The sequence below is a fragment of the Homarus americanus genome, unplaced genomic scaffold (genome assembly GCF_018991925.1).
Source record: "Homarus americanus isolate GMGI-L3 unplaced genomic scaffold, GMGI_Hamer_2.0 scaffold7626, whole genome shotgun sequence".
Taxonomy (NCBI): domain Eukaryota; kingdom Metazoa; phylum Arthropoda; class Malacostraca; order Decapoda; family Nephropidae; genus Homarus; species Homarus americanus.
In genome coordinates this window covers 8,081,414-8,106,902 of record NW_024718273.1, presented here as the reverse complement: position 1 = coordinate 8,106,902, position 25,489 = coordinate 8,081,414, and positions in this window count along the sequence as shown.

Below are 25,489 nucleotides of genomic sequence, written 5' to 3'. Positions count from 1 at the left end.
ATAATAGCATTCACCGAAACATGGACAAACTTAGACTCACGTGAGTTACCTGTCGAATGCCAAATTGCAGGTTACAAATTATCCCATACCGATAGGCAGATTTGGAAAGGAGGGGGAGTAGCAATCTATGTGTGAAATTAATAAGGAAAGAAAAACTGAACTGATAAAGAAACAATTTGGATAGACTTAACCGATCGTAGGGGAAAATTAACCCTAATCTTGATAGAGTTAACGAGCGACTTATTTGGGATGAAATATGCAGGGCATACGGACACAGCAAAGTCTGTATAGTAGGCGACTTTAACTTTAGTCAAATTGATTGGATCGACCTTACGGGTAACTCAGAATCAGATGATTTTTTCGAAACAGTTCAAGACTGTTTCCTCAGTCAACATATAGCCGAACCCACCCGGGGTAATAATATACTCGATTTATTTCTGTCAAACAGAGAAAATCTCATTAGTAATGTCGAGGTAGGGAGCAAACTAGCTAACTGCGATAGCAAAGAAGTGAGATTCAAATTTGAATTCAATGGCAATCGCAAGGAAAATTCCATTAAAGTCCCAGATTTCAGAAGTGCAAACTTTGATTGATAAAAAATGCAGCTGGCAGAAGGGGTATCACGTTTGGGGGGTGAATTACATGACCTTACACAATATACCCACTGAGGGCGACCTCACTTTCCCTGGAGACCCGACAATGATAACCTCACAAAATATGACGGTTGAGGATGACCAGATCACGAGATCTGAGGTTGATGAGTTTCACAACAATTAAAATAATGAGTTACTTAATTCATAAAAGCAGAACATACCATACCGAAAACTCAGATCAAACGGCAACAACACCAAATAGATAAATAATTATTTAAGGAATGTTATTGGACAAAGGAAGGCTATAGGTAGGAGAATAAATGGTGGTGAAGTTTACCTCCGAGAATACTATAAAGTATTGGCTAGTAGGGTTGAGACCGACATATGGAAAGCAAAATGGAATAATGAACTGAAAGTAGCAAGGAAGCCGAAGTCAAACCCCAAGGGACTATACAGTCATATGCCGGCGAGCTAACTGATAACGACGGAGAAATGAACAATCATCTGAATAAATATTTTTCAGCAGTTTTCACCACTGAAAATTTAAACATGATACCCGAGACACCAACTTTATTCAGAGATAGTGAAGAAAATATATTAAGTGATACAGTAGTGACTAGTAACGATGTTAATAAGCAAATATACAAGCTAAAGCCTAATAAGTCACCAGGTCCCTATGAAATATTTGCCAGAGTGTTATAGGAATATAAGGAAGAGCTTAGCATGCCCTTAGCAAAATTGTTTAACATGTCATTAAAAACGGGTGTAATACCAAAATCCTTGAGGATAGCGAATGTAATATCAATTTTCAAGAAAGGAGATAGATTATTATCCTCTAACTACCATCCAATCAGTTTAACATCAATTGTAGGTAAATTACTGGAAGCAATAATTTCAAACTCTATGCGAAATCACCTGGAGAAGCACAAGTTGATAAGTGATTTCCATCATGGCTTCACAAGTGGACGACGGGCACGATTATGATGTGGTATATCTTCACTTTAACAAAGCCTTCGACAGAGTCCCCCACATAAGATTAATGCAAAAAGTAGAAGCTCCTGTCATTGGAGGAGATATTCTAAAATGGATGAGCTAAGTCACTAGTGGAGTACCCCAATACTCAGTACATGGACCACTATTATTTATTATATACATAAGCGACATACTGTAGATATAGTCGTAGACAGCAACATAAGTAAAATAGGGCGTGTAATAAAATCTGACGTGGATTCCGCAATACTACAGGAAGATCTAAACAAATTTTTCGAATGGTCTGAAAAATGGCAAATGAAATTTAATGTGCATAAATGTAAAGTACTTAGTATAGGAGATGTAAACAGAGAAACCAGATACCAAATGAACAACGATGCTGTAGAGAAATTCGACTGAGAAAGATTTAGGGGTAATGATAAGTAGGAATCTTAAACCTAGTAAACAATGTGTATTTGCTCGAAACAAGGCTAAAAAAGTATTTGGGTTCATACAAAGGAGTGTTAGTTACAAGATTAGTGATTCATCCTAAAACTATATCTTTGCGAGTGTGAGACCCCACATGGATTACGCAGTTCAGTTCTGGTCACTGTACTACACAATGGATATAGAATCAGTAGAATGAATTCAGAGGAGAATGACAAGACTAATCCCGGGCATTAGGGACCTTGAGTACAGAGACAGGTTAAAGCATCTTAATCTGCTATCAATTGCGAGATATTGAGTGAAGGGCGATATGATCGAGGTTTATAAATGAAGTCAGGGCTAAAGAAAATGATATAACAAAGGTACTCAAACTATCCAACCAGGAGCACACTCGTAACAATGGTTATAAATTAGACCAATTTAGATTTAGGCGCGAGATAATTAAACATTGGTTTTAAAATAGAGTAGTTGATGAATGGAACAAGTTACTAAACACCATCATTAACCCGAATACTCTGGATACCTTTAAATATAGGTTGGATGGATATATGAGCGATAGGGGTTGGGTGTTAATGGGACTGCCTAGTATGGGCCAATAGACCCGTTGCAGTTTCCTCCAATATAATATTCTTATGTTCATAACCAGGACGACACACTTACCGAAGACAAGTGTCCGGTGTCTGTGATGAAGTGGAGGTATTATGCAGTGTGAGGATAATTGCAAGGGGACACGTAAGATGGGTAAAGGTGAAGTTTCCGGCTACTGTCTAGTTATCATTCCTTCCAGAGGTTAATCTACATACTGTACTCATATAATAACATACACGTATATATTCTCACACGTCTACCAAAGGCCCACTCACACACACACACACACACACACACCTACACAACTACAAAACACAGTTGCTCCCTGGAAATGATAATAAACAGAATTTCCTTACCCGAAATGCATTTAGCCTCACTTTAAGAGTAATCAGTGAATGTCATCTGTCACAATTTGCTACATTGAAAAAATTACTGGATAGTGGAATACAGAAGTTCACGGCCAGCGTTTACGAAGTAAAAATGAATCATTGTGATGTTTTAATGCAGGCAGTAATGATTTGATTACTGCCATGGACAATCGGGAAAAGTCTGAAATGGAATTTCATGCACAAATTCAGTTTCGGAAATATTGAAAAAAAAAAACTCTAAATGGTGTAGATGCACTGCGTGATGGATTGTCCAGCGTGTCTTCAAGTTATTTCTTGGTGTCACGAAGAAAAAAAATGATCGTAAATTGGACAAGAGTTCCAATATTTCCGTCGGGAGAGCCGGCACTGATAAGAAGACTCCGGTTTCCCTTGAAACTGAGTTGCGTGGGTCGCCCCCAATCTTGTAATATTTCTAACTCTCCCAGTGTAAGCCATTGGCAATATTCTTGATTCTCTTGCCGGGATGCTACCTTTGAAAATTTCAGGCTCCTTTGGCTGACCGATCAAGAACGGAACCAAATGTCCAGCCCTACCGTTCTTCATTGCAGTCCTGTCCTTTGCACTTAACACAAAGGAGTGGCACGATTCCCACACCGCTGAACGGCGACATGTTCCCGTCGCAATGGGCGTTCAATCTGTCCTTGTACTGTATGTTGGTATTTTGGCAGTTCACATACCGACGTGCAGTTTTCTGTGGTATTCGTCGATTCACGAACCGAGTGATCCTCGTTAAGAGTTATGCTTCTGTGTTTGTTTGGCTTTCTGGGATGGATAATAATGTAATACTTGTTTTGTAAGTTCTATCGCTATAAGATGAAGTGTGATATCTTTGATTAATGATGTAGGGTGTTTTGGTATTTGTAATGGATATAGATTGCACAGTAATCACCGTTGCTTACCCTGGACTGGAAGTGTTCAACAAAATGATGGTTGTTAGGAAACAGACCCCAAATCAAGTTGACTAAAATGAGACTTGGTAAAGGAAAATATTTGGCTTAAGCAGAATCGTCTATAACTGGCTTACTTAGCAACACGAAAGACTGGGCCAAAATGATAATTTCGAAAGTTTGAATAACACCTGCGTAGTTGCCTGAAAATTATCTACAGTGAATGAAGCTGATTACCTCAATGAAGGAATGACAAGGGCAAGGGCACTAATCTCCAGTGGCTGAAGAGGGCGGGCACGGTCGTCATACCGAGCCTTGGCGTCCTGGGCACGTGAAGCGGCGCGGCGGTCGCAGCTCTCGGTTCTGGTCTGCCACTCCTTCGCAAAGGCCTTGGCGTGTGCAGGAACGCAAGAGCGGAGAGGGTGACCATACAGGATCTGGGCAGGGGAGCGTCCTGTGTGGATGGGAGTATTACGTAACTCCAGGAGTCCTTTGTCAAACGCCTCACAGTCTATGTTGCCTGAAGGGGCCACCTTGAGGATGAGGTGCTTGACTGTCTTGACCGCAGCCTCAGCATGGCCGTTTGACTGTGAGTAGTGGGGTGTTGACACGATGTGGCGGACTCCCCAACGCTCCAGGAATCCTGTGAAGTCCCGGCTGGTGAACTGTGGCCCACCGTCCGTCCGCAGACGTATGGGGACGCCCAGATCACGAAAGAGGTGCCGGAAGTGGCGAATGGTGGCCGCGGACGTCGTGTCCGAGCCACAGATTACCACCACAGGCCAGCCAGAGAGTCGGTCGGCGACAACTAGGAAATGTTTCCCAGCTGTGCTGAAGAAATCAGCCGACACGGACTCGAAGGGCCTGGTGGGTTCGTCGTCGCACAAGAGGGGCTCCTGCTGTTGACTGGGCTGCAGAAGCAATAGTTTTCACCAAGAATTTTTGAAAATGTGAAGTGCAGAATATAGGTGAAAGAGATCCTGCAATATTTGGTCCAGTTTCTGTTGCCGCTGACTGTATTCTTAGAGAAATTGGATGAAGAAATTCTTTTAAAGGAGAAATTCTTACAAAATATGGACCAATGTAGGGAAATAATATTTACAGGGCAACTGTGGTGCTGGTTGTTATAGTTGTTCTGGTGATTCTGAAGCCGAGTCAGTTGCCTATGTCATTCTACTGGAGTAATGATCATGAAACAGGCAGGTATGAAGAAAAATATTAGTGTTGTTCAGTTTGCTTTAGTTAACGTAGCCAGAAAACAAAGTTGTCCAGCAGTGATGAGAGAAGAGTCTCTTGTGTGTGTGGGGAGGAAACAAAACATCAGGCCAGTGTGTGTGTTGAGTCAACATCATCAGCAACTACACCAAAAACACGACTCAGGAGCTATGAAATATTCCAGGCCAAGTGAAATTAATACAAGACTGTACTTTAACGAATAAATATATTCGTTAACCTTTAACTATGTAGGTATATTATTACTTAAGAGGAGACTGTGTAAAAATACAACAAGTCTTATGTGAACGCTTAGAACATTGTTGAGTTGGGCACAACTAATTGCAAAGTTTACATATTACAAAATCTTTTTTTGCATTACTTATCAACAGAAATTCCTTTTTCGTTTTTCTTTTATGATGATAGTTATGTGAGGCAACCATTGTGTTACACGAAATATAAAATTAAACGTTTTTTTAATTCGGTGCTATATGTGATAATATTTGCAAGGGTGTTTAACCGGTCCAAAAATCCTATTGGGGTTTATTTAAAATGGATGGTAATGCAGTGGAAGGGCTCCTCAGAATACCGAACCAGCACAAACAAAATTAATAATGAATTTACCGTGACCTTTAATGGTGTTCCTGAAATTGGAGTTAAGGAGACGCACTGGTAATGATATGGCGCTTGTATTACTCAACAGCACCACCCTTACAGCACTAAAATAGATATTAATTGCACAAGAGACAACAATTCATTTGGATTAACCTCTCAACATATCTTATATCGCTCGGCACCACTATTAATGGCACAATGACGCCACTGAATTAAACCCTCAACATATCTTACATCGCTAGACACCACTATTATTAGCGCAATAATTCATTTGGATTAACTTCTCAACACATCTTTCATTGCAAGACACTCCTATCATCAGCAGAGAAAAATAGGAATCTGGTCCCAATGTGAGCTCACCAGTTAGAACATAAGAAGAACATAAGAATGGAGGAAACGTCCGCTTGTGAAGCCATGCTGGGAATCATTGATCAATCGGTGCTTCTCCAGGTGATTTCGAATAGACTTTGAAATGATTGCTTCCAGTAATTTGCCTACTATTGATGTTAGACTGATTGGGCGGTAGATAGAGGATAGTGATCTATCCCCCTTCTTGAAAATCGGTATAACATTCTCTATCCTCCAGGATTCTGGTACTACACCTGTTTTTAATGACATATTAAACAACTTTGCTAAGGGCATACTAAGCTCTTCCTTACATTCCTTTAATGCTCTGGCAAATATCTCATCGGGACCAGGTGACTTATTAGGCTTTAGTTTGTCTATTTGCTTACTAACATCGTTACTAGTCACTACTATCTCACTTAATTTGTTTTCTTCACTATCTCTGAATAGAGTTGGTGCCTCGGGTATCATGTTTAAATTTTCGGTGGTGAAAACTGTTGAAAAATATTTATTCTAATTATTGCTCATTTCTCCGTTGTTATCAGTGAGCTCGCCGAAGTCTGACCGTATTGGTCCAATCTTTTCTCCTGTTTTAGTTTGATACATTTGGTAGAATCCTTTGGGGTTTGTCTTCTCCTCCCTTGCTATCCTTACCTCATTATTCCTCTTTGCTTTCCTTATCTCGGTTTTAACCCTACTCGCCAATACCCTATAATAGTCCCGGAGGTGAATTTCGCCACGATTTATCCTTCTACCTATAGCCTTCCTTTGGCCAATGATGTTCTTTAAATAATTATTTATCCATTTAGGGTCATTAATGTCTGATCTGAGTTTTTTGTATGGTATGTTCTGCCTTTGTGCATTAAGTAACTCACTATTTAAATTGTCGTGGAACTCGGCAATCTCAGATCTCGTTATCAGGTCCGTGTCATCTGTCAGGTTCACAGCCAAGCGCGACACCCCCTCTCTCAGCTGCCTCTTTAAACTGTCAAAGTTTGCCCTTCTGAAATCTGGTACTTTAGTGGAATTTTCCTAACGTCTGCCCTGAAAATCTAACTGGAATCGAATTTCTTTGTGATCTCTGTTTGCAAGTTCGTTCCCTACCTCGACATTGCTAATTAGGTTTTCTCTGTTCGACAGCACTAAGTCCAGCATATTATTACCCCGTGTGGGTTCGGTTATATGTTGACTTAGGAAACAGTCCTGGATCGTCTCGAGAAAATCCTCTGATTCTGAGATACCCGTAAGGTCAGTCCAATCTATTTGGCCAAGGTTAAAGTCGCCTACTATACAGACTTTGTTGTGTATGGAAGCCCTGCGCATTTCATCCCAGATAAATCGCTCATTGACGCTATCAAGATTGGGGGGTCTATATATTACTCCTGTGATTAATTTTTCCCGACCGTCGCTTAATTCCATCCAAATTGTTTCTGTCTTCCTCTCAGTTTTTATTTCCTTATTTATTTCACACTTAAGATTATCCCTAACATAGATTGCTACTCCGCCTCCTTTCCTGGTCTGCCTATCGGTATGGAACAGTTTGTAACCCGCAATTTGGTATTCGACTGGTAACTCACGTGTGTCTAGGTTGATCCATGGTTCAGTGAATGCAATTATATCGATTTTTTCGGTACATACCAAGGCCCTAATATCATCCATTTTGTTTCTCATACTTCTACTGTTCGTGTAGTATACATTTAAGTTAGTCGTGTTCTGAGTCCTCCCCTTACCGCGTTTAGTTTTAAACTCCCTGTCTAATTTAGTTTTGTCATCATTCCTAACACTATTTCCCTGTAGTCTTTCACTTTGTTTACCCGCTCCCACTGCAGTCTCCTCCACCCCCGTGCCCATATGTTCCCTTAGCAGTTTAAAGACTTCGATATCTTTTGAACTGCCCCTACTGTTTGTATAGTATACATTTAAACCTACTCTTCCCTGGTCCTGTTTTACCCCTTGTCCTGAGCAACTAATTTTACTTCCCAGGACCTGCTTGTTTTTTGACTCCCACTTCCCCTGACCCCTCTCTACTGGCGAAACCCCCCCTTCGGAGTGACAATTTCACGCTCCAGGGATGCAGACAACGTCTTTACCCCCTCACGAGACAAGTGTACTCCGTCGCGACAGTACAGGTAGTCGTTGCCATAGAATCGTTGCCAGCTATCAATGAATGTCCAACCATTGTTTGCACAATGTTTTTCCAGTCGGCAATTTATAGCAATTGCCCTGGACAGCCATTCACGACCAACCCCTCTTCTAGGCAAGACACCACATACTATAGGGATCCCTCCCCTATCTCTAATCTTCCCCAGCGCCTCCCTATACCTATACAAAAGACGTACAAAAAGCCTTCGACACAGTTTGGCACGACGGACTAAAGTATAAGATATGCACCAATTTTAAACTCCCTCAAAAATCACACCAGTTACTATGCAACTTCCTAACAGACAGGAAAATGAGGATAAAATTCACACCTGCCTACTCTGACCACTTCACACTGCAAGCAGGAGTCCCACAAGGATCAGTCCTGTCCCCAACACTACACATTCTTTACACAAATGACTTACCCGACCCCTTACACATCGACTCTCTGACAATACAGTACGCCGACGATGTAACCCAACTAGTCAGACAACTACACTAGTCTTGATCACCTAACAGACACAGCACACAGGGAACTAGAACAAGTTACACAATGGGAACTCCGATGGCGAATACAAACCAACCCGAACAAAGCACAAATCACCTACTTCGGCACCAAAAGACGCCAACCACGGCACCAAAAGACGCCAACCACGTCACATTTACCTAAACCCCTACATCGACAACCCTTCACCCATAATTGTCAAACGAACGAACACAATCCTAGGAGTCACATTCAACGACACCCTCACCATGACACTACACACCAAAACGAAGGCATCGATCGCAAACAAACCACTCGGGAATATATACAGATTCAGAACCGCATCAATCAAAACTAAAACACACCTATTCAAAGCCCTCATACGCCCACTATTGACTTATGCACCTAACACACTCCAGCTAGCAGCACCATCATACGCCAAGAAACTTCAAGACATACAAAACAAAGCACTAAGATTCATCCATAAAAGATGAGAGTTTTCTACTAGTTACACAAGGACCTAGTAGACCTCTCCAACTAACACAATAACAAATACCTCCTTGCTAGCTTGCTAAGCCTCCTCCCCACCCTGTTCCCTTGAGCTCAGGCGACCTCTTAGTGCGGCCTTCACCACAGCCAATCAAATCGTCTCTGCTAGGTGGATAGCCCACCTGCTCTTATTCTCTACTACTTTACTTCCCGTTTCATAACTTTCCTTCTACCTTACCTCTTCTTTCCCTTCCCATGGCAAGCCATTGCCATTTTATCTCCATTATCATCATCATCATCCATAACACACACTGGTCATCCTTCACCCCAAATACACATCTACATGAACTCAGCTCCCTCCCTCCACTCAACATCTACTGGAGACAACTAGGAGACAAACAAATAGAATCACTCCTCACTACTTACCCTCAATGGCAGGAATATTTAGACAACATCATACACCCACGCAGATTCAGAAACAGGAATCCCTCCATACTGAACAGACCAAACACACCCCTCCCACCTCCCTTATATTAATAACTCCCATATCAAACCCCAACTTCCCTATAACCACACCCAACAACTTCCCCAAATTAAACCTAACACCTCTCCTCAACCCACACCCAACCATTCCCCCCAACCTAACCCAACCAACCTAACCTAACCTTCCTTACTACGAATACTTTGACGTTTCAAGCTCAAAGTTTCAAAACTCTTCCTCCAGCTCACTCCGTTCCTCTCTGGCATAGCTCAAAGACCTACAACTCCCAGAACCAAATCAAACATACCCAACCTCTGTGACATCCAATCTCAATAAAATCGACCTATCTCAAAATTGAAACCAACCAACCAATATCTCATTCTAATCTCCGTTCATAATTTGACAAAAAAGCTCAAATCTGTCTCCTGCTATTACTAACAACTCTCCTACGATACGCTCATCCTTCCTTACCGTATACGAATACTTTGGCATTTCAAGCTCAAAGATTCAAAACTCTTCCTCGAACACGCTCCGTTCCTGTTTGACATAGCTCAAAGACTTTACCTTCATCTTTCTCTAAACAACCCTACGACTAGCTACATTTCCATTTTCGCCTTCCCTGTTACTTTGACCGTGTGTGCCTGTGCGTCCGTCCACCTGTGCTTCTCGGCCTGCGCCGCCGCCGTGGCGGGGCGGTTCTTCCTCCGCTTTGCTAACACTGCCTTAAGCTAAGACGACAACCAGAGCACCCGCGTTGGCCCTTTGCCTGCCCGGTCCTGCTCCCGCCCTCCCTCTGCCTCGTCCTGATTATGATTGTTACACCATCCGGGCACATTGCCTACCCCCTCACGCAAGCGGTGTTTAGCCACTGCACCTATTCTCTCCTTCTAAAATTCACTTCTATCCTCCCTTTATCCTTCCCCTGAACCTCTTTCCCCCCTGTCACTAGCTTTTATGTATGTATATGGCCTGTCCTAACGACAGTTCCCGCAGGGTTCCTTAATACTGGGAGAATCGGTGAGGGCACTAAAAAATGTGAGCACAAAACACAGAAACAAGCAAGTCAATTCAACAGAGACGAGATATCCACGTCAAAGTGAGAGTGGCGTGTGTGGCGATAGTAAGTCTGGCTAGGCGCCGACGTGATCAAGTGGAAGCACGTGGGTCGGGAGTAACTGCGCCATGCGTCTTCTCACCTCATTGCACAGCTGGTCGGGGGTCGATGATGATGATGATAATGAAGTAAAGTGGCAAATGACTTTGCCCTGGGAGAGGAGAGGAGAGTGAGGAGGCAAAGCATAGAAACGGGAAGTAAAGTGGTAGGGGGTGATAGCAGGTGGACTGTCCACCTAGCTGAGACGAGTTGATATGTTGGAGTGGTGGCCACACATAGCAGACGCCCGCCCGCTCAAGGGAGGCATGTGGAGGGAAGGAGGGGGGGAGCTAAGCTAGTTAGGCATTCATTTGTATAATGGATGTTAATTTATGTTTTTTAGATGGTGGTGTTATTTGTTCACATATATGTGTAAAGTGGGTCTTGTTCTTTTATGTTAGCATGGATACTCTTGGGCCACCAGCTGTGTGTTTTAGTAGTTCCCTCTTCTTTTAACTGGGAGAATATTGGGTCCTCCAACTCTTCAAGTTTGCTCCATATTCTCTGGGCTTGGCTGTGTGTACGTGTGTTCAGTGGTTCGATATTGTATAATTCGTGAAGTTCTTGTATTTTGGTGATGTATGGGAGGGAGTTGTGTTGATGCTCTACGGATAGCGTTGGTTTGTACTGATTGAAGTTTAAGTTGGCTGGTTATGCTGATCGTGCTGAGTGGTATTGGTAGATACTCCAGGTGGGGGCGGACAAGTGCTTTGAATAGGTGTAGGTGAATTTTGGTGTCCATTTTGCTATTTTTTCGTAGTTTTGTGAGTTGTGATTGGGCAAGCGTTTTGCGTTGTTATGTGTTTTGCTATGCCTGTTCTTGTTATTGTGAGTCCCAGAATTTTGCCTTCGTTGGAGTATTGTATAGGTACGTTGTTGACTGTGATTGGTGCTGGGTTCATTTTGGCAATGTGTATGATCTTTAGTTTCTGTGTATTGGTTTGTATTTTCCACTTTTTTTTCATATTCGTTGATTTGCTCGATGGCGTGGGCTGTTTTTCGTGCCATCATCTGTTGCCCTTGCCTGGATGTCGGATGTTTTGGGTGACGTCATCAGCATAAGCTATGTATTCTCCGTGTGTAAGGAGGTGGCATGTCCGCCTTGCATATTGTGTAGAGTGTTGGCGGGAGGTTACTTCCCTGTGGTACTCCGTTGTATAAGTTGATGCTTGGGCCTATGTGGTTACCAATGATAATTTCAGCCTCTCTGTTGTCAAGGAAGTTACAAAGAAAGGAAGTAAAGTTGTTGGGGAGTTCTTGGATGGTAATTTTGTATTTGAGCCCAAATTGCCAGACCCTGTCGAATTCTTTTGCTAGGTCCCTTAATACTACGTTACATTGATCCCTGTTGTGCATTGCGTTTGCTTTGTTTTCGTAAATTAGGGCTAAGGCTGTATGGGTTCCCCTGTGTTTTTTAAATCCATGCTGCCTGGGGTTGTATTTCTCTTCAAGTTCGAGGTGTATTCTCAGTCGGTGGTTAATGATTTTTTCTAGGACTTTTCCCGGTGTTTCTAGAAGAGAAATTGGTCTGTAATTTGATACTTGAGTGTGGGATTTCCATTTTTTTGGTATAAGTCTGATGCTTGCTGTTTAATAATTTCCTTGGGAAGTAACCAGAGGAAAGTGATGCATTATAAATGTTTCTGAGTTTGAGTATCGTGTTGATTGGTAGATGCTGGAGTATGGGTTTGTTTATTTTACTGATGCCCGGGGCCTTGTTCTTGAAACTGTTTATTGTTTTGTGTATTTCCTCTGCGGTGTTTGGTTTGATCAGTGAGGAAAATTCGTCAAGAGTGTTTATCTCTATGCTGGGACTTGGTTGCCAGATGTGGGTTGTGTGTGTCATGTGATTGGTTACTTTTCGCTCGGTGTTCATAAAGAAGTTCAGGTTGTCTTCCTGGCTTATTTGAAATATTTTGCTCCAATATTTCCTGAATTCAGGTTCTTGTTGTTTGGGTTCAGTTAATTTGATTTGGTAGCTGTTTAGAATGTAGTTTTATTCGTAGCTGGAGGTTCCCATTAGGTGTTTAATTATCCGCCAGAATTGTTTCGGGTTGTGGTAAATTGCTCCTCTGTCTGTTATAAGTTTCTCCCAGTTATTTACGTATGTTTCTTTGGACATGTTTCTTAGTTGTTCGTGTATGGTGTAATATTGTCTTCTGTATTCTGGCATCCATCCTTGTTCTATGATTAATTTTAATAAATTACTGAATTGCGTCTGTAGAATTCTTGATTGATGTAAGTAATTGGGGGTGTGGTAATGTGCGGTGAGTGGTCGTGGGTATGTGGTGTTCCATTGATTGGCTCACGTTTTCGTACCATATCTCTAGTGTGTTGCGTATTTGGGAGGTGTGTTTGTTGTTTAGTTGGGTTATTTGGTGGTTGCTTAACTCCTTATGGAATTCCTCCCAGTTGGACCGGCTGTGGCTGTATCTCATCCTGGCAGGGATCTGTATTGGCGACGTGGAGAGTGTGGCTACGATAGGGAGATGGTCACTGGTGGTTATTGGGCCGGGTACCATTTGCAGGTTAAGATGGTGATGCTAGTTTGTTAGTACTATGACTGGATGTCCTATTTGACCTGCTCTGATGTTTATGAGGAATTCCGGGAGAAGGTTTATTGCGTTGCCGTGACTCAATAATGTGTTTAAAATCTGCCCTACGGCGTTGTTATCCTGGTGCCCCAAGACGCGGGGTCGTGCATTTAGGGCACCCAGAAAATATGATGGTATATTTCTTCTCATCAGTTTGAGCATGTCTGTTAGTGGGAATATGGGTCTTCTCGGAGGGAGGTAACATGTGCCGATTATAATAGGTCCTGTTGGGCAGTTAATTTCGATCGTCAAGCTTATATATACCTTACTTAACATTAGGTCAGGTCAATAACATGGGACCCACTTATCCACACACCAACCTTTTCAGTGCTTCAAGTTAATGGATATTAATTTTATATAATAGCATTTACTGTTTCATTTAAAAGTTACATTTCTCTGGTTGCCTTGATTGTGATTACAGTGAATACAGTGAGATCAATGAATTCTTTACATTTATATAATGGTTTCTTTACCCTCCTTTTATTCAAAATGGTATAGAGCTTCAGTTTATTTATTGTTATATGGCAACTTGGAAAACTATAAATAAAAATAGAAAAGAGGTGACTCAATGGCGCGGCACGTTTTCCGTCGAGAAGAAACATTGAGACACGGAAAAATTATAAGGATCAATGGCCTGGAGGGAAGAAACCTGCAGACAAAACAGACTGTTTGACATTTTTCTCACCATTAAGTTTGTATTATGTGGAAGTTTTTGAAGAAAGTTGAATAGTTCGGAGAAGGAAGGAATTACTAAGTTTCGACTTTCTCAGAGAGATAAATTTTGTTTAAACTAGAGAACCTTAGTGTTCGAAGATCAAGTTATGTTGAAATCTTAGGATTTGTGTTCAAAGTTTTAAATAGCAACAGAAACTGAAAATAAATGCAAATTAAGGAACACTCAGATTACAAAGAGCATTTACCATATAACTCAATATGTTGTGAACCCGGAGTAAACAGCAGGAAGATGTAACGAATGATAATTTACAAAATTAATTTAGCGAACAACACTACACCACTACCACTACACAGTTAATCCATCGCCACTACCATTACACCACAAAACATAGTCAACCCACCACTAAACCAAACTATAAAGTCATCCCACCATCACTACACTGCAATACAAAGTCAACCAACTACCACTTCACCACACTACACAGTCTGCCTGCCACCATCACTACGACTTTGCTGTCATTCGGAATCGAGTATGACGATCATCCAGCTATGTTACAATGATAAGAGTTATTAGGGATGTCACCTTCGTTGGTGAGTTTTGAGGTGACTAAAGAGGGCGATACAAGACCGGCAGAGTGAAGAGGTCAATTTGGCCAGTCCAACTTGAAAGAGGTGGCGGAGACTACGTTCGTGAAAGGTTTGAGTAAGGAAGGCAGCCAAAAAATTGGAAAAGAGAGTACACATCCTTGTTTTACCTCCGTGCCATTATGGAGGACACTGCCGTTCATGCCATCGTGGAGTTGTCTCACAATAGCGATGTATTTTGGTGGGCAGCCAAACGGCTGAGGTGTCCTCCAGAGGGCTTCCCTGTTGACTGAGTCGAAGGCCTTCGTAAGATCGATGAAGGCCATGTATAGGTCACGACGCTGTTCTTTTCACTTTTCCTGTATCGGGCGGGCAACAAAGATCATGTCTGTTGTGCCACGTGATGGTCTAAGGCTACATTGAGATTCGGACAGGAAGTTTTCCGCCTCAGGAAGAAGTCTGTTTAGGAGGACTCGGACGATAATCTTGCCAGCTTCGGACAGCAGCGAGATAAAGCGGTAGTTACCACAGTCTGGCCGGTCTCCCTTGTTCTTATCAATATTGAAGATGGAGGCATCTTTAAGAGCTTGGGGGATTTCTTGCTTTTCCCCTATATTCTCCAGGAGAGAGTGGAGACGGCTGATAAGCAGAGGTCCTCTTGCTTTATACACCTCAGCTGGGATTCCATCAGGCCCTGAGGCTTTGTTATTTTTCATCTGTTTGATGGCAGTAGCTACCTCATCCAGGGAAGAAGGATAGCTTAGGTGGGTCATCTCTGGATGCTGAGGGACCTGCTGGTAGTCAAGACATCCACATCGGTGTTTCGGTTGAGCAGTGAATGGCAGTGCTCTTTCCAGCACTGAAGGAGGCGTTCATCGTCTTTAATTATGGAGTTACCGCCAACCTCACCACCACCATAATGATGCGAAGTCTGTAGAGAGAAGTAATCTCATTAACTTTATGCTGGGCAAACAGCACGATGACTGTGTTGTTCCAAATACTGAGTGGGGGCTTAACGCCGCCCTCGCTAGAGGTAGGTCTACTGCCCCTGGAGAGGATGGAATCACCTATAATATCTTTAGACTACCAAGGCGTGTGTCGGGCAATCCATTATTGGCATTGTACAAAATTAGTCAAGCAGAGGGCCAACTACTCACATCATGGACCAACAGTGTTGTTGTACAAATACCAGGACAGCCTGGTGCTTTTCGTCACATATCACTAACCAGCTGCCTGTGTGAAATCTTTGAGAGGATGATTCTTGGCAGACTCTTATATAGAATCAGAGAACACATGTCTCCTCACTTTTATGGCTTCACCCTTGGTAAAGGTTTCCATAATTGCATCATTACATTCCTGACTGTGCAAGGGGATGAAAGGCGCAGATACACCACATTTCTTGACCTAAAAGCTGCATTTGATATTGCGAATAGGCATATTATATTGTACGAACTAGCCAAAATGGAAATAGGAGGTCGACTGTTACACTGGATAAGTGGTTACCTAACCAACGGAAGGGCTGCTGCACTTTATTCAATGTTCTTATGAATGCATTATTAAATTCAATACCAGATAACCCCCTCATTATCACACTCCGCTATGCTGATGATATTCTTATACATACTAAAAATTATCCTAAAATGCAAAGCATCCTGAACCATGTGCAAGCAGCCTGTGAGAACCTCGGCCATATTGTCTGCACTGAGAAAATCTAAGGTGTTCAACAAACAAACTGGTAACCGCAAACGCGGGTCCGCCATGTTCAGGATAGGTAACATTACTATTGACTATGTCTCTTCCTTTAAATATCTTGTCGTTTCCGTCACTTATACCATACCTGCCATACAACAGTTAACCCGTCAATGTACTGACAGACTGAAACCTCTTAGAAGTGTAACGGGGTACAGCACACATTATGGTGTTAATATTAGAGTTGTTAAAACAATGTACAGTTGCCAGCAAAAGTTCTCCTACATCCCTGTGTAGCAGGTTGTGGGAGGACTTTTGCTGGCAACTGTACCTAGGCTATATAAGATCTCTGATTGATTACCACGCACCAGCCCTGGTCCTTCGTGACGGGAAAAACATTGACAAGCTCGAAAAATACAAAATAAAGCACTCAGAATTATCCTAGGGTGGTCCATGAGCACTAAAGTACTTAATATGAGGAAATAAATAGGTATACCCAGTGTCAATGATAGAACAGTTGAAGGCAACCTGATGATAGCCCTAAGGCTTTTGTGTGGTGATCCTGATAACATTGTTTCCTTAAAATTGTTAGAATGTATGAACTATGGGACTGATTACACTAAATGGATCCAAACTACAGCTTCACATATGAAGATGTTTGGACTAGACCATCTGTACAAAGTTGAGACACAACAGCACTTCCTTCCACCCTGGCGGACATATCTGCCTAAAAGATTAATTATACAGAGTATTTATCGCCAACACATTGCCAAAGTGAGAGCTCTTGAACACATACACACCCTGCAGACTGATGATAATATCACACAGACCATCTACACTGGTGGATCTCTTAACACCGCCTGTGGGAGGGCTGGAAGCGCTATCGTTGCTACTCAACGTAACGGTAATGCAATTGAAAATGGAGTTAGAGTTAACAACTGGGCATTCACTCTACAAACTGAATTAGTTGCCATACTCACAGCTATAAAATTTATTGAAGCCACTGTCACTGACAGTCTTATTACCACTGATTCTCTATCCTCACTACTTGCTCTTGACACCCACAACTCAAGTTGTCACTCGCTTGTCTTTGACGTCAGACACAAATATGCATACCTTATTGACCGGGGTGTCAAGATCAAATTGTTGTGGATCCCTCTCACATAAGCCTCAAAGAACATGATAGAGTTCATTCTCTCGCCAAACTCGCGTCTAACAAAGACATTGTTGAATATAATCTGGGTCTGTCAAAAAGAACCATTAAGACTGTAATTAAGAAGGAACAAATTGATTAATTTGACGTAAGCAGACAAGTGCAAACAGGTACTAGTCGATCCACACTTTACGATTATGAGATGTATCAAATGAAACATGTATATGGAGAAAGCAACAAGATCATTAGATTACAAGATGTTGTAACCGCTAGACTTAGGTTAGGATATAAGTACCTCCGGTAGTATGTTCCTCAAGAAGATGTGAACAAGACGAAATGTAAAGAGTGTGGCCATACATATGGCCACACAACAATACATCCTCGACTATGTGAAGATAGAACCTTTTAGAGACAGGTCCATGCACACTGTGTGTGAAATGGCACAACACTTTATCTCTAAAGGCAAGATAACCGACGTATTAAGATTGTATCCACTTTCTTTGCACTTAGTAGCTATATCAGCTCCCATGTATAGAAACAAACACACAATGTACTTGAATACCTCTCACGCAAATGTGAATTACAAAGTATCCTGACCACGGGGGTTATTTATACTGACCCTTTGTGTACTCTACTCTGTAATCCTTTCGCGCTACCACTCACCGGAATATCATGGGGTGCACAACAAACTAGCCGCTTTCAGTGGCAAAATAAAATAAAACCAATCAACCAATACACACCAGACTACACAATCATCCCACCACCATCGCTACACCACACTACACAGTCAACCCACTACCACTACACCACCCTACACATTCAACCCACCACCACCTCTGCACCACACAGTCAAACCCACCAGCACCACTACACTACACTGGCAACCCACCACCACCACTTCACCACACTACAGAGTCAAACCCATTATACTACACTTCACAGGTAACCTACCACCACCACTTCACCACACTACACATACAACCTTCCCCTCACTCGTTCTGATAATTTGAGTTAATATTTATATTTATTCTTGTATCTTCATTTTTTATTATATAGTTTTTTTTTTAAATAAATGTTAGTTAATTTCGGGTAGCCAGGTATTTTTTTCATTATTATTTTTGGAATGTGAACTTGTTTCTTTAATTTTCTAAACGTTTGCGGTCCCTGACATTTCCACGAGAACTTTTGAGACCAGAAATTTATTGATTAATTTTCAGTTTTAGTGGGAGGAAGTAGCCATCTACTTCAGTTTGTGTTCAGGTAGGGAAGATACCTCACCTCGGGTTACTACCTGGGCCTAGGTCATTCATCCTGAGGATAGGAAGACGTGACCATAAGTAGAAATTTTCTGAGTCGCAGCAAATTTTCTAAGGCAAGGTTACCCAGATTAATCAGGCAATGACTAATATGTGACTAATAGACACTTACAAAAGTCATAGACAATAATGTCAACATGAAATAGATCATTAAGGAAAAAGGTAACTGACATTATACTGTACAAAAAAGGAATGGAAAATGAAAATGAATAACGAAAACAAACGTTTATTTAACCAACATAAATTTATACACGACTACAAACGCTGATGAAGTCGCTTGTGGTATTTTTTGTGGTCTTTGTTAGTTTGGTTTTTGACGTTCATAGCAAATTGTCCCGAGTGTTTGTTTACTTGACTTTAGTACTTATGTCCTTGAAATAAGAGATAAATGGATTTTTTTTTTCAGAGGATGAGGATATAATAGTGATGAAACTTGGGGAACAGTATAAGTAATATATATTGCTATCCCGACAATTTATCTCTCTCTTCTCGTTACCTTCTCACAACATTAATGTCTACTTCCTTGTATCTTTCTCTCTCCCCGTCATTGCCTCATAATGTTGGTTACTCTATCCCCTCCCCCCCGTCACCGCCCCACATGCGTGTCCCGCGCGATAATTCCCGGCAAGTCAGTGTACACGAACCCCTGACCACACCTTAACTTGTACTCTCTTTTTTCTTATTTATTTGCTCTTCTCTGTCATCCAAATTATGTGAACACGAGTGGTGGGTTGACTGTTTAGTGAGGTGTGGTAATGGTGGGTTGCTGTTTAGTGAGGTGTGGTAGTGGTGAGTTGACTGTGAAATGTGGTGTGGTGGTGGGTTGACTGTTTAGTGAGGTGTGGTAGTGGTAGGTTGACTGGGTCTTCGAACACTAAGGTGATCTAATCCAAACAAATTTTATCTTATTGAGAAAGTCGAGACTTGGTAATTACTCCCTTCTCTAAGCCATTCAACTTTCTTCACAGCACTTCCACAGATAAACTTATGGCGAAAAAACCACAGAACAGTCTGCTGCGTCTATGAACGACAGGTTCCCGAATCTCACGGAGGAAGATGCGCCGCACCGTTGAGTCTACCTTTTTGTTAATGTTGCCGTAACATAACTAAGCTGGAGTGTTATGGCATGTAAAGGGACACAGGAAGGGAAAGGAGGCGATTTTATAAGGCAGCTGGGGCAGTTGAGGAGTGAGGTTGACACTCGAAAGGGGGAAAATGAAGCCCACAGGACGGAACTCCTTCAGGTAGGTGTCCTGCCTAGCAGGACACCTGCGAAGGAGGAGCAGGCGTGGAGAGTGGTTGTCTCCAAGGGGACTAGGGTCAAGTTCAGGAAAGCTGACCAGGGTGTGGAGTGTAGTAACCCTTACCAGGTGCTGCAGGAAGCTGGCGAGGAAGAGAAGAGGCAGGACGGTATGGATCAAGGAAAGGAAAGGGCAGTTGTACAAACCCTGCCCACAGGTAAGGTCGTGGTAGTTGGGGACAGCCAGGTGAGGTTTGTAGATAGGGCATTTTGTGCGAGAGATAGGAAACGTAGGACTAGGGTGTGTTTTCCTGGGGCTGGGATAGGGCATGTAGCCGAGAGGTTAGACAGGGTTTTGTCAGGGGAGGGTACCAATCCAGTAGTGTGTCTTAGTGTGGGAGGAAACGACATAGGTAAGGTTAAGAGTGAGGAACTTTTCAAGAGGTATAGGGAGGCGCTGGGGAAGATTAGAGATAGGGGAGGGATCCCGATAGTATATGGTGTCTTGCCTAGAAGAGGGGTTGGTCGTGAATGGCTGTCCAGGGCAATTGCTATAAATTGCCGACTGGAAAAACATTGTGCAAACAATGGTTGGTCATTCATTGATAACTGGCAACGATTCTATGGCAACGACTATCTGTACTGTCGCGACGGAGTACACTTGTCTCGTGAGGGGGTAAAGACGTTGTCTGCATCCCTGGAGCGTGAAATTGTCACTCCGAAGGGGGGGTTTCGCCAGTAGAGAGAGGTCGGAGAAAGTGGGAATCAAAAAACAAGCAGGTCCTGGGAAGTAAAATTAGTTGCTCAGGACAAGGGGTAAAACAGGACCAGGGAAGGGTAGGTTTAAATGTATACTACACAAACAGTAGGAGCGTTAGAAATAAAATAGACTTGCTGAGAGCGGTTGTATGTACCGAGAATGTAGACGTCATAGCAATCACCGAAACTTGGATGAATCTGGCGAGCAAAATTTTTTTATCAGAGTACCACATAGAAGGGTACAGTACTAGGCCCACTCTTGTTCATAATCTACATAAACGATTTAGATACTGGGATCAGCAGTGACATAAGCAAGTTTGCGGATGACACCAAAATAGGGCGGCAGATTAATTCAGGGCAGGATGCAAATGCATTACAGGAGGATCTAAATAAACTGCAGGGGTGGTCTGAAAAATGGCAAATGAAATTCAACACCAGCAAGTGCAGCGTGCTTAATATTGGAAGAACAAATACTTATAATGTATACAGCCTTAACAACATCAACCTAGAGAAGTCGACTTGTGAAAGAGACCTAAGGGTACTTGTAAGCCCGGACCTACGGCCTAGAAAACAGTGCGTTAATGTTCGAAATAAGGCAAACAGAGCATTGGGTTATATATCTAGAAGTAAGTAACAAGAGTGCAGAGGTCTTACTACAACTATATCTTACGCTAGTCAGGCCGCACCTCGATTATGCGGTTCAGTTCTGGTGCCCCTATTATAGAATGGATATAAATTCACTAGAGTCGGTGCAGCGAAGAATGACAAAAATGATTCCGGGACTCAGAAACTCTTCCATATCAGGATAGGTTAAAGAAACTTAGCTTGCATTCCCTAGAAAGACGAAGAGTGCGGGGAGATATGATAGAAGTATTTAAGTGGGTGAAAGGAATCAATAAAGGGGATATAGATAAAGTTCTTATAATATCCGACCAGGATAGTTCTCGGAACAACGGATTCAAGTTGGATAAGCTTAGGTTTAGGAGGGAGATAGGAAGAAACTGGTTCACAAATAGGGTGGTGGACGAGTAGAACAAGCTTAGCAACTTTGTAGTAAGTGCGGGAACTCTGGAAAGTTTCAAAAGGAGGCTAGATAGATTCATGGATGAAAGAGAGTGGTAGTAACTCTCGACAGGAGCTGCATGTTCTTATGTTATGTTCTTATGTAACATTGCAGCTCAGAATCAGACAACATAAGTACAATATCAGAACAGCATCTGAAAGCAGTGTCCTGTTCGTTCATGTTAAGAATAATAATCATCCCATTGCTTGGGAAAAAAGCTTAGAGGTATTCAAATCATCTTGTGTCACAGAAAGACTTCTGGTTGAAGCAAGTTTGATTAAGGAATTAAAATCAATAAACCTTAGTTATTGTCAGTTCAAAACTGATAATATGTTACATAAATTTATTTGTCAGTGGCCCAAGCTTAAAAATGCTTTGAAAACCTTTGATCTAGATGTAGGATAGTTATTTTGCGGGTCCCTTATTTTTGACCTGACCTGACTAGTCACGTCGTCCCCTTCTTTTAAGCTCCTCTATGTGTGTGTTGGTGTTGGTGTGGGGATTAGTGGATGACATCATTATGACCTGACCTCATGTTTAATAAGGTCACCCTCTATATTTAGCCTCTCTCTGTCCATGTAATCCAGTTGCCTCTGAAGATGTCTTGAATAAAGACGAAAGCTAAGGTGCTCCGTTGTTTCCAGATTTTTATCACATTTTATCCATGTTGTTTATATATATATATATATATATATATATATATATATATATATATATATATGTATATATATGTATATTTTACCTGCGTAACACGTAACAAATAAATAATTTTATATTCCTGGTTATTGAACATAGAACATAAGAACATAGGGAAGACGAAAACAAACGTTAAGTATAAACTAGGTAACACGGAAATAGAAAACTCAGTTTGTGAACAAAAATCTAGGTGTATTTGTTAGCAACGACTTGAAACCTAGAAAACAATGTATTAGCGTTCGCAACAAGGCAAACAGGATTCTTGGGTTCATATCTAGGTTTGTGAGTAACAGAACTATGGATGTTATTCTGAAATCATCATATATTATGGAGTCAATATGGATTAGAATGTTCTGGTAGAATGGACATAGATTTTGAGAATTAAAATGATCCATATTATTAGAAACCTTCCAAAGTGAAGGAAAGACTGAAAGCTTAGCTTACATTCATTAGAGGCGAGATAGATAGAGGTGTACAAGTGGGAAGGGATTACAAGGGTAAAAATGGAAGATGTTCTAAGCCTGTAATATCTAGGAATGGCTTTAAATTAGACAAATTTGATCTCAGAATAGGCTACTGAGTGCTATAGTAGGATCAAGACGAAGGAAGTGCTGGATGGTGTGATCTGTCTATGGGCCAGTCGGCCTCCTGCAGTATCCCACTTTCTTATGTTCTTATGTTCTTAAGTGTTCTTCAAGGCCGTGACGAGCTATTTAAATGAACACACAACAAGAGTTAATGTCATCTTTAATCGGTACTCAGGAGAAGGGTCGATCAAAGCAGTTACCTTGACAAAGCATGCAAGCAAGAAAAAACCCGAATCGGAAATCATATTGATAACCCTCAAGTTCCACTGCCAAAAGTATGGAAACGGTTTATGGCCCTGGATACAAACAAGGCTGACCTAGCCTTGCTTCTGTCTAACGTTGTCACTGACAAAAGCAGAGATTTTTCAGAAAGTTGTGAAATGGTGACAGGGGATGTATACAGCCTTAACAACATCAACCTAGAGAAGCCTACTTGTGAAAGAGACTTAGGGGTACTTGTAAGCCCGGACCTACGGCCTAGAAATCAGTGCGTTAATGTTCGAAATAAGGCAAACAGAGTGTTAGGTTTCATATCTAGAAGTGTAAGTAATAAGAGTGCAGAGGTCTTATTACAACTATATCTCGATTATGCGGTTCAGTTCTGGTGCCCTTATTATAGAATGGATATCAATTCAATGGAGTCGGTGCAGCGAAGAATGACGAAAATGATTCCGGGACTTAAGAACCTTCCATATCAAGATAGGTTAAAAAAACTAAACATGCATTTCCTAGAAAGGCGAAGAGTGCGGGGAGATATGATAGAAGTATTTAAGTGGGTGAAAGGAATCAATAAAGGGAATATAGATAAAGTTCTTATAATATCCGAGCAGGATAGGACTCGTAGCAACGGATTTAGTTGGATAAGTTTAGGTTTAGGAGGGAGATAGGAAGGAGCTGGTTCACAAATATGGTGGTGGACTAGTGGAACAAGCTTAGCAACTTTATAGTAAGTGCTGGAACGCTGTAAAGTTTTAATAGGAGGCTAGATAGATTCATGGATGATAGAGAGTGGTAGTAACTCTCGATAGGAGCTGCCATGAACAGGCCAACCGGCCTATTGCAGACTCCTTATTTTCTTGTGTTCTTATGTTAAGCCATTGAAGTACGGTCAACCAGGCGAAATGACGGTCCACTGCATAGCAGCAATGAAGAAGCGGACACTAGGCTCATCCTTCACTAATGTGATGCAGCGTCCCAGGGCTATAAACAAATACTGGTAGTGTGCAGAGACACTGATATATTGGTGCTGCTGATTTACTTCGTTTGCACCTAGGTCGCTGAAGTGTGGATGGTGTGCGGAACGGCCGAGAGCCGGAAATGCTACCCCGTGCACGACGTATTCAAGAGTATGTTGTCCCCAGTCAGGGACAACCTGGTCAGCTTTCACGCTTTGACCGGGAGCGGCACATTTCGTCCTTCAGTGGTCATATGAAAAATAAGTGTTGGAAGCTGTTCAGTGACCACCCACTCCTGCTGCACACCAATAGACGAGATGAGAATATCGCAGATGTTGAGAAGTTTATCTGTCATTTGTATGCCACCCCATTAACAACACACAACTAATGATGCCAGGGACTCTGGAAATGTTTTTACCGACAAAAGATGCCCTGGAGCTCCACGCCAAGCGGGTAAACTATCAGGCCAAAATATGGCTCCAGGCTGACAATAGCAACGTAGATGTGGAAGATCGGGTGGACACTTCAGCCTGGAAGTTGGAAGATGGCAGCATCCTACCAGAGTGGACAAGACTTCCTCTAATTCCAAAAGCTTGCCTGGAGCTTGTTGCTTGTGGTTGCAAGAAGAAGTGCAAGTCAGATCGGTGCAACTGCTTCAGAAAAAATGAAATGTACGACAGTTTGTGCTGAAATCGAGAGAAGCTGGAATGTGCTGTAAGGAACTCATAACTCTGTTCTTATTCATTTAATTTTTTTGCTGGAATTAGCCCACCCGGGCACAGGACACTTACCCACATCGGAGCCTGGGGGGCGAAAATATAATAATAAAAAATAAATAAATAATAATAATAATAATTCATAATAAATATAATTTAAAAATAAATATATATAAATAAATAATAAAATAATAATAATAATAATAAAGACATACAAAAATGAAAAGAAAAAAAGATCATGAGTGAGAAACAATATATGAATGTTACAATCCACACAGTTTTGACTGTCAGATGAGGGAGATAGGAAGAAACTGGTTCACAAATAGGGTGGTGGACGAGTGGAACAAGCTTAGCAACTTTGTAGTAAGTGCGGGAACTCTGGAAAGTTTCAAAAGGAGGCTAGATAGATTCATGGATGATAGAGAGTGGTAGTAACTCTCGACAGGAGCT